The 8,642-nt window shown below is 42.9% G+C and overlaps 1 protein-coding gene across 7 annotated transcripts in view; it reads right to left on the bottom strand.

Annotated features, from left to right (window-relative positions):
* Positions 1 to 8,642, bottom strand: part of EMID1 (EMI domain containing 1) — a 40,673-nt gene that overhangs the window by 10,575 nt on the left and 21,456 nt on the right. The gene's annotated exons all lie outside the window — the stretch shown is intronic.

Genomic DNA, 8,642 nt, shown 5'->3' with positions numbered 1-8,642 from the left:
AAAAAAAAAAAACCACAACTGTTTGAAGGCAATGGAGAGTGATAAAGAGTAGCCAGTAACTGAAGGATATCTGACCTTAGAAAGAAGGGAACCGCACTGGGTAACACCCATACTTTTATGGCTTTTCCTCTGAGGGCTCATCCCAGCCCTCTCTGCCTGGCAAATGGCTCAAGCGGGAAGCTTTGGTCTTCCTGGCCTGAGGAGTCAGAGGTTGGGGTTGAGACCGCCCAAGGAGGAGGAAATTGAGGGGAAGATACTGGAAAGCAGGAAGCCACAGTAGGGAAGCAAAGTCAGTAGAGACACTCTTCTCTAATCTGTGGATGGTCTGTGAACTGCCCATCCTAAAGTCACAAAGCTGAGAGCAAAAGTCAACACTCATCAGAGGACAATTCTCTTCACTATGACATCTATATTGTCCAGTATGCAACACAAAATTATTAGACATACGAAGAAACTGAAAAATGTGACCCATCCTCAACAGAAAAATCAGTCCGTAGAAAGAGATCCATGGGCAGCCCAGATATTTGAATTACTAGACATAGAGCTGAAAATATCTATGACACACACTATTGGGTGTAAAATAGGCTTAAAATGTATTGTAAAACACAGGGAATATAGCCAATATTTTGTAATAACTATAAATGGAAAGTAACCTTTAAAAATCGTATTAAGTTTAAAATTTTTTGATAAAATAGAGTAAAATCATTTTTAAATTAAAAAAAAACCGTGACAAATATGTTAAAGAATCTAGTGGAATTGATATAATGGGTGATAAGATGGCAAATTTCAGAAGGGATGTGAAAATTATAAAAAAAGAATCACATGGAAATCCTGGAAATGAAAATAATATTAGAATAATTCCTTAGCAGGGATTAACTGAAGATGGGCCATAACAGAAAGAATCAATTAACTTGACAACAGGTCAGTGCAATAATTCTAAACGAAGCACAAAGAGAGGAAAGATTTTTTTTTTTTAAAAATGACAGACCCTCAGTGACTCACGGGAGCCTCACTTAAGTGTAACTGGAGTCCCAGAGGAAAGAAGAGAGGGCTGAAACAGAAAAAACATTTGAAGACACATCAACCAGTTTTTTTTTTTTTTTCCAAGTGTGATTGAAAATCAAAACAAAACAGATTTCTGGTTTCTGGTCCAGCATATAAAGACCTTAGAAGTTGCCATTCTGTCCTCACAATAAGTAAGAAGCTGAACAAACTGAAAAATCAACAGTTCTTTGAGCCATCAAAGATGTAAGGTCACCGGGCAAACCACTGCCTCTGCCGCGTGCCCCCGCCTCCCCCCATCCCAAACTGCAGAGACAGGCGATCATAACTGAGTGCAGCAGGAGCCTTCCTGGGAACCCAGTGCCAGGGTGGTGAAGCCTAAAAGTAATTGCCAAAATGCTGGAGGCTCAGTGTGGACAAGTCCCAGGGTTGAAAATTCCAGGGGACCCAGTCTCGGGTGGGGCTGATGGTGGAGTTGGGAGGCATGGCAGAACGCTTTCATGAGCTTTACCTCCAGGAGTTCTAGCTGGTCCTCACAGTGAACCCTGGAGAAAAATCCCTTCCTGTTTTTTTTTTTTTTTTTTGTGGGGAAAGGGGAGAAGAACCATCTTGAAACACCCCAGAGCATTCTGTTCTTCTTAACAAGGCCTGCTCACAGGAGAAACTACTTTGCCAGAGCCTAACTCGCTGGGATCTTATCTGTGCCTAATTAACATGGGAGTTGGGAAATACCCAGGTTTAGCCAATTTTAGCCTTTGACGTGGGACAAGGGAAATACCCCAATTCCAACCCCCTCTGAGCATCTTGTTCCACTTAAAGGGGAGAAACCAAAATAAAATTGAGAAGCACTGGTGAGGTTCACCATCCAGGGCCACAGGCTCAATGAAACCCTGAGACCCAATGATACAACCACAGAGCACTTCCTCCTGACACCTCACCACGGCCTTACTAAAGGCCTGCTTACTGCAGAGGCTCGTTGCTGCTGTTGTTTAGTCACTGAATTGTGTCTGACTCTTTTGTGACCCCATGGGCTATAGCCCGCCAGGATCCTCTGTCCTTGAATTTCACAAGCAAGAATACTGGAGTGAGTGGCCATTTCCCTTCTCCAGGGGATCCACCCGACCCAGGGATCAAACCATGTCTCCTGCATTGCAGGTGGATTCTTTACCACTGAGCCACCTGGGAAGCCCACGTCCTATCTACCTTTCAACAAAAAAATTACAAGACGTACTACAAGGCAAAAACACAGTTTTAAGAGGCTGAATAAATATCAGAACTGGAGTCAGATAGGCTATGTATGTTGGAATTATCAGATAGTCTTTAAAAAACCCCACAAATACACAGAAAGAAAACTGCTATGATTAATACCAAGGGCTTTCATGTGAAAAATAGACAACATTTAAGAACAGATGGCTAATATAAGCAGAGAAATGGAAATTCTAAAAGTCAAAGAGAAACACTAGAATTCAGCTGAAGGCCCTCTTTATAAGGTCAGTTAGCTCAGAACAATCACATTCTTCCCAGGCCTCTTAATAAATAGTCCTGCCCCAGTAAAGGCCCTTCTTGTTGGTATCAGAGACCATGCTCCAGAAACACAAATCCAACAGAACTTCAGCCTTTAGTCTCCCAGATCACACCTTCCCTGAAGTTCTACCTAGAACAGGAAAAAAAATCACGAGAACGCTACCTGAAGCCACAGGCTCTTCAGTCTGCTGGCCAGGATTTCATGCCTTAAAAGATCTTTAAGGGAAGCGGAGAGTAACAGGGGAGGAGCACGGGGGAGAGTCAAAGGTGCTGACCAGTTCTGTTTCTTAAGCTTTTTGTGTTGGACACATGGGCCTAAGATTTAATATTATTTAGATTTTTCATGTTGAAAATATTTTGGTACAGTGGATAAGAATCTGTCTGCCAATGCAGGTGACATGGGTTCAGTCCCTTGTCCAGGAAGATCCCACACACCGTGGAGCAACTAAGTCCATGCAGCACAGCTGCTGAAACCAGTGTGTTCTAGAGACCAAGAGCCACAGCTCCTGAAGCCGGTGTGCCTGTAGCCTGTGCTGCACAGCGGGAGAAGCCACTGCAACGAGAAGCCCACGGACTGCTGGGAAGAGTAGCCCCGCTCGCTGCAGCTAGAGAAAAGCTCACACCACCACGAAGGCCGAGCACAACCGAAAATAAAAATAAATAAGTTAATTAAAATATTTTTCATTCTTCTCAAGCTCACATGGAACATTCACCAAGGCAAACCACATTCTGGCCCATAAAATATATCTCAACAAATTAAAAAGAATAAACACCATACATTGGGCTTCCCTGATAGCTCAGTTGGTAAAGAATCCACCTATAATGCAGGAGACCCCAGTTTGGTTCCTGGGTCGGGAAGATCCACTGGAGAAGATATAGGCTAACCACTCCAGTATTCCTGGGCTTCCCTGGTGGCTCAGCTGGTAAGGAATCTGCCTGCAATGCGGGAGACCTGGGTTTGATCCCTGGGTTGGGACGATCCCCTGGAAAAGGGAAAGGCTACCCACTCCAGTATTCTGGCCTGGAGAATTCCATGGACTGTATAGTCCATGGGGTTGCAAAGAGTCAGACACGACTGGCGACTTTCACTTTCACACATCATACAATGTATACCCTTAGACCATAATGGAATTAAACTGGAAATCCCTAACAACGGGACTTCCCTGGCGGCCCAGTGGTTAGGGCTCCGCACTTGCACTACAGGAGACATGGGTTCCATCCCTGGCTGGGGAACTAAGATCCCGCACGCCACACGGTACAGCCAAAAAAAGAAAAAGATAATCAGAAACTCCCCAATACTTGGAGATTGAACAGATTTCTAAATGACACACGGGCCAAAGAATAAATCCCAAGAGAAATTTTAACATACTCTGAGCTACATGAAAATAAAAATGCTACTTAGCAAAATTTGTGAGGGACGGTAAACAGTGCTCAAAGGGAAACTTAACTATAAAAGTACAATAGTCAGGACAGTGCGGTATTGGCTAACGAACAGTTAAATAGGTCAATGGAACAGAATAAGAAAGCCCAGAAACGGACCCACATAAATACTGTTGACTGAGCAAAGGAGCAAAGGCAACATAATTGAACAAAGATAGGAACTTCCCTGGTGGTCCAGTGGCTAAGAGTCTGTACTGCCAATGCAGGGGGCCAGGTTTAATCCCTGGTCAGGGAGCTAGATCTCACGTGCTGTGACTCAGGGTTCGCATGCTGCGACTAAAGATCCTGCATGCCGCAACAAAGATGGAAGAGCCGTGGGCCGCAATTAAGACCAGTGTAATTAATTAATTAATTTTAAAAAACTGGTTGAAAAATGCAAACACATGAATCTGGACACAGATCTCATAGTCTTCATAAAAATCAACTCAAAATGTATCACAGACCTAAATGTAAAATGCAAAACTATAAACTATAAAATTCCTAGAAGATAACATAGGAGAAAACCTAGATGACCTTGAGTTTGATGATGGCTTTCTAAGTGCAATGCCAGAAGCACAATTCATGAAAGAAATCATTGATAAGCTGGACTTTGTTAAAATTACAAACTTCTATTCTGCAAAAGCGAGTGTCAAGGTAATTAGAAGACAAGTTACAGACCTGGAGAAAATACTTGCAAAAGATAAACCTGATAAGGGCTTCCCAGGTGGCCATAGTGGTAAAGAACCCGCCTGCCAATGCAGGAGACAAAAGAGATGCTGGTTTGATTCCTGGATAGGGAAGATCCTCTGGAGGAGGGCGTGGCAACCCAATCCAGTATTCTTAACTGGAGAATCCCCAAGGACAGAGGAGCCTGGTGGGCTATAGTCCACAGGGTTGCAAAGAGTTGGACACGACTGAAGTGACTGAACACACAGGCATACCAGATAAAGGTATATAAAGGTATATCTTTGTGTATCCAAAAAATACGAAGAACTCTTAAAAATTCAACAGGAAGAAGACAACCTAATTTAAAAAGTTCTTGCACAGGAAAGGAGACCATCAACAAGATGAAAAGACAACCTACGAAATCAGAGGAAATACATGCAAATGACATATCCAATAAGGAGTTAATATCTGAAACGTGTAAGGAACTTATACAACTCAATAGCAAAACCCCAAATAAGCCAATTTAAAAATGGACATGGACAGTTTTGCAAAGAAGACATATAAATGGCCAATGGGTGAAAAGATGCTCAGCATCACTAGTCATCAGGAAGTGCACCTGCTGGGACGTCTGTTTTCAAGAAGGTGAGAGATAATGAGTGCTGGTGAGCATGCGGAAAAAGGGGGCCTCTGAATACTGCTAGTGGAAATGTAAATGCTTCAACCATTACAGAAAACAGTATAGAGGTTCCTCAAGAAACTAACAGTAGGGTATCCACCCAAAGGAAAGGAAACCACTGTCTTGAAGAGGTGCATTCACCGCAGTATTATTCACAATGGCCAGGATGTGCAAAGAGCCTGCACCTACTGATGGACGAATGGATACATACAACGTGCGGTATTTACACACGCACACAATGGAATATTATTCAGCCTTTAAAAGGGGGGGGGTCCTGCCATTTGTGACAGCACGGATGAATGTGGAGGGCATTATGCTAAGCAAAATAAGCCAGATGGAGGAAGACAAATACCGTATGGTGTCACTTATGTGTGGAATCTGAAAAACAACCAAAAACGTTGAAGTCAGAGAAACAGTAGAACGGTGGTTGCCAGGGACTGGGTTTGGGGGAGGGAAGGAATGGGAAAAGGTTGGTAAAAGGATACAAACTTTCAGTTATAAGATGACTAAGATTTTTTTTTTCTTTTGGCTGAGCCATGGGGGTTGAGGGCTCTTATTCCCCCAACTGGAGACTGAACCTGGGACGCGGCAGTGAAAGTGCTGAACCCTAATCGCTGGACTGCCAGGGCGCTCCCAGATGACTGCATTCTAACCTAAGGATCTAATGTATGGTACGGTGACCAGAATGAGTCGAAATGTACTAGAGTCTATCTCAGTATTCTCAACACACACACGGAGTGTTTCTTACACAAACCATTTCTCATAAAACTAAACTTACTTTTACCATATGATCCAGCAGTTGCATTCATTGATATTTAACCAAAGTAACTGAAAACTTACACCCACACAAAGACCTACACCTAGATGTTTGCTGCTGCTAAGTCGCTTCAGTCATGTCTGACTCTGTGCGACCCCACAGACAGCAGCCCACCAGGCTCCCCTGTCCCTGGGATTCTCCAGGCAAGAACACTGGAGTGGGTTGCCATTGCCTTCTCCAATGCATGAAGGTGAAAAGTGAAAGGGAAGTCGCTCAGTCGTGTCCGACTCTTAGCAATCCCCTGGACTGCAGCCTACCGGGCTCCTCCGTCCATGGGATTTTCCAGGCAAGAGCACTGGAGTGGGGCGCCATCGCCTTCTCCACACCTAGATGTTTACAGCAGCTTTATTCACTATTGCCAAAACTTGGAAGCAACCAAGATGTCCTTCAGTAGGTGAATGGATAAATGAATTGTCGCACATACAATGTGATATTATTCAGATCAAAAGAATTAAAAAGAGATATCAATCCATGAAAAGACAAGCTAGAACCTGTAATGTGTATTACTAAGTGAAAGAGGCCAATCTGAAAAGGTTACATACTGCATGATTCCAGCTATATAACATTTTAGAAAAAGAAAAAATAGACGAGACGGTTAAAAGATTAGTGGTTTCCAGGTGTTACAGGGGAGGGAGGGATAAATAGGCAAAGCACAGAGGATTTTAAGGGCAGTGGAATATTCTACATGACAGTACTACGGTGTGTGCACATCACGATACATCTAACAGCATCTGTAGACTGTACAACACCAAGAATGAGCCCTAACGTAAACTATGGGCTTTGGGGGATAACGACATGACAACCTGGGTTCATCAACTGCATCAGCTGATGTGAGATGTCGGTGGTGGGGGAGGCTCTCCACGTGTGGGGACAGGGAGAATATGGGAACGCTCTGTACTTTCCACTCTATTTCGCTGTGAACTCAAAAAATGCTGTAAAAAAGAATTGTATTCACTAAACAAAACAACCAACAAAAGCAAGACCCAGAAACCTTACAGACCCAGGAATTTCAGCCAACCCAAAGCAGAGTAAACACACAAAATATCACACCCAACCACACCATGATTGATCTGATGAAAACCGAGGGTGAAGAGAAAAATCTTAAATGCCAAAGGAAAAAAAAGAAAAAAAGACATATTATGCACTGGGGAAAAACAGTAAGAACAACAGCCAGTTTCTCACGAGAAATTATAATTGTCTACGTAAAACAGAAGACCACGGAACAATATCTTTACAGTACTAGAGGGGGAGGAAACTGCCAACCTATCATTTTATAGCCAGTGAAAATAACTTTCAAAAATTAAGGTTCAATAGAGACAGTTTTAGATAAACAAAAGCACTGAGGCTTTGTTGGCAGCAGACACACATTACGAGAAAGGCTAAGGGACGTTCTTTAGGCTGAAGAGAGACAATACCGTATGAAAATCCGAAGCTAAAGGAAGGTATGGAGAGTATCAGAGATGACAAACACGTCATTAGATGTAAAAGACTTTTTTTTCAAACTTCTTTAAAAGTCAACTGGTTGTGTAAAGCAATAACGACAGTGAATTGAGGGTTTAAAACAAATACAGAAGTAAAATTCGTGACGGCAACAGCACGAGGACAGAGGGGGGTGAATTATATGTTTGTGATGGTCTTCCTTATACATGAAAAGGTATAACAATTCAAGTAAATGGTGCTAAGTCAAGGGCACGTCTTGTTATCCTTAGAGCAGCCACAGAAGAATAACACAAAGAGATATAACAAAAAATATCATTAGTGGAGATAACACAGAATTGTAAAGAATTCTCAATCCAAAAGAAGACAGGAGAAGAAGAGGAAAAAAATGAAGTCAAGAGGAGATTGAAGTAAACAGAACTCCAACAGCAAGATGGTTGACTTAAACCAAACCGTATCAGTAGTGATGAGATGTGTGCTCAGCCGCTGAGTTGTGTCCGACTCTTTGTGACCCCGTGGACTGTAGCCCACCAGGCTCCTCTGTCCATGGGGATTCTCCAGGCAAGAGTACTGGAGTGGGCTGCCATGCCCTCCTCCAGGGGAATCTTCCCAACGCAGGGATTGAACCCAGGTCTCCGGCATATCAGTAGGGATACATATCATTAAATGTAACGAACTCAATAGTCGACTCTTTCAAAAAGGAGGACCCAAGTATATGTCTTTTTTACAAGATGTACTTTAAATAGGACACAAATAGGTTGAAAGTAAAAGGATTGGAAAACATACACCATGCAAACACCAAGCATAAAAAAAAGCTTGAGTGGCTATTTTAATACCAAACAAACTAGAATTCAAGACAAGAAGTATTATCAGGGAGAAAGATATTCATTTCATAAAGATAAAAGGACCAAGAAGACATTAAAATCTTGACTGTGTATGCATCTAATAACAAAGCTTCAGAACACATGAAGCCAGCACTTCCCTGGTGGTCCAGTGGCTAAGACTCCACGCCCCCAATGCAGAGGGCCTGGGTTCGATCCCAGGCAGGGGACTAGATCCCACGTGCCACAACTAAGTCCAGGCACGTGGGATCTAGTCCCC

The sequence above is a fragment of the Bison bison genome, unplaced genomic scaffold (genome assembly GCF_000754665.1).
Source record: "Bison bison bison isolate TAMUID 2011002044 unplaced genomic scaffold, Bison_UMD1.0 scf7180017864495, whole genome shotgun sequence".
NCBI classification, from domain to species: domain Eukaryota; kingdom Metazoa; phylum Chordata; class Mammalia; order Artiodactyla; family Bovidae; genus Bison; species Bison bison.
Note: the sequence above shows the minus strand (reverse complement) of the source record. Positions and strands in the feature narration are given on the sequence as shown.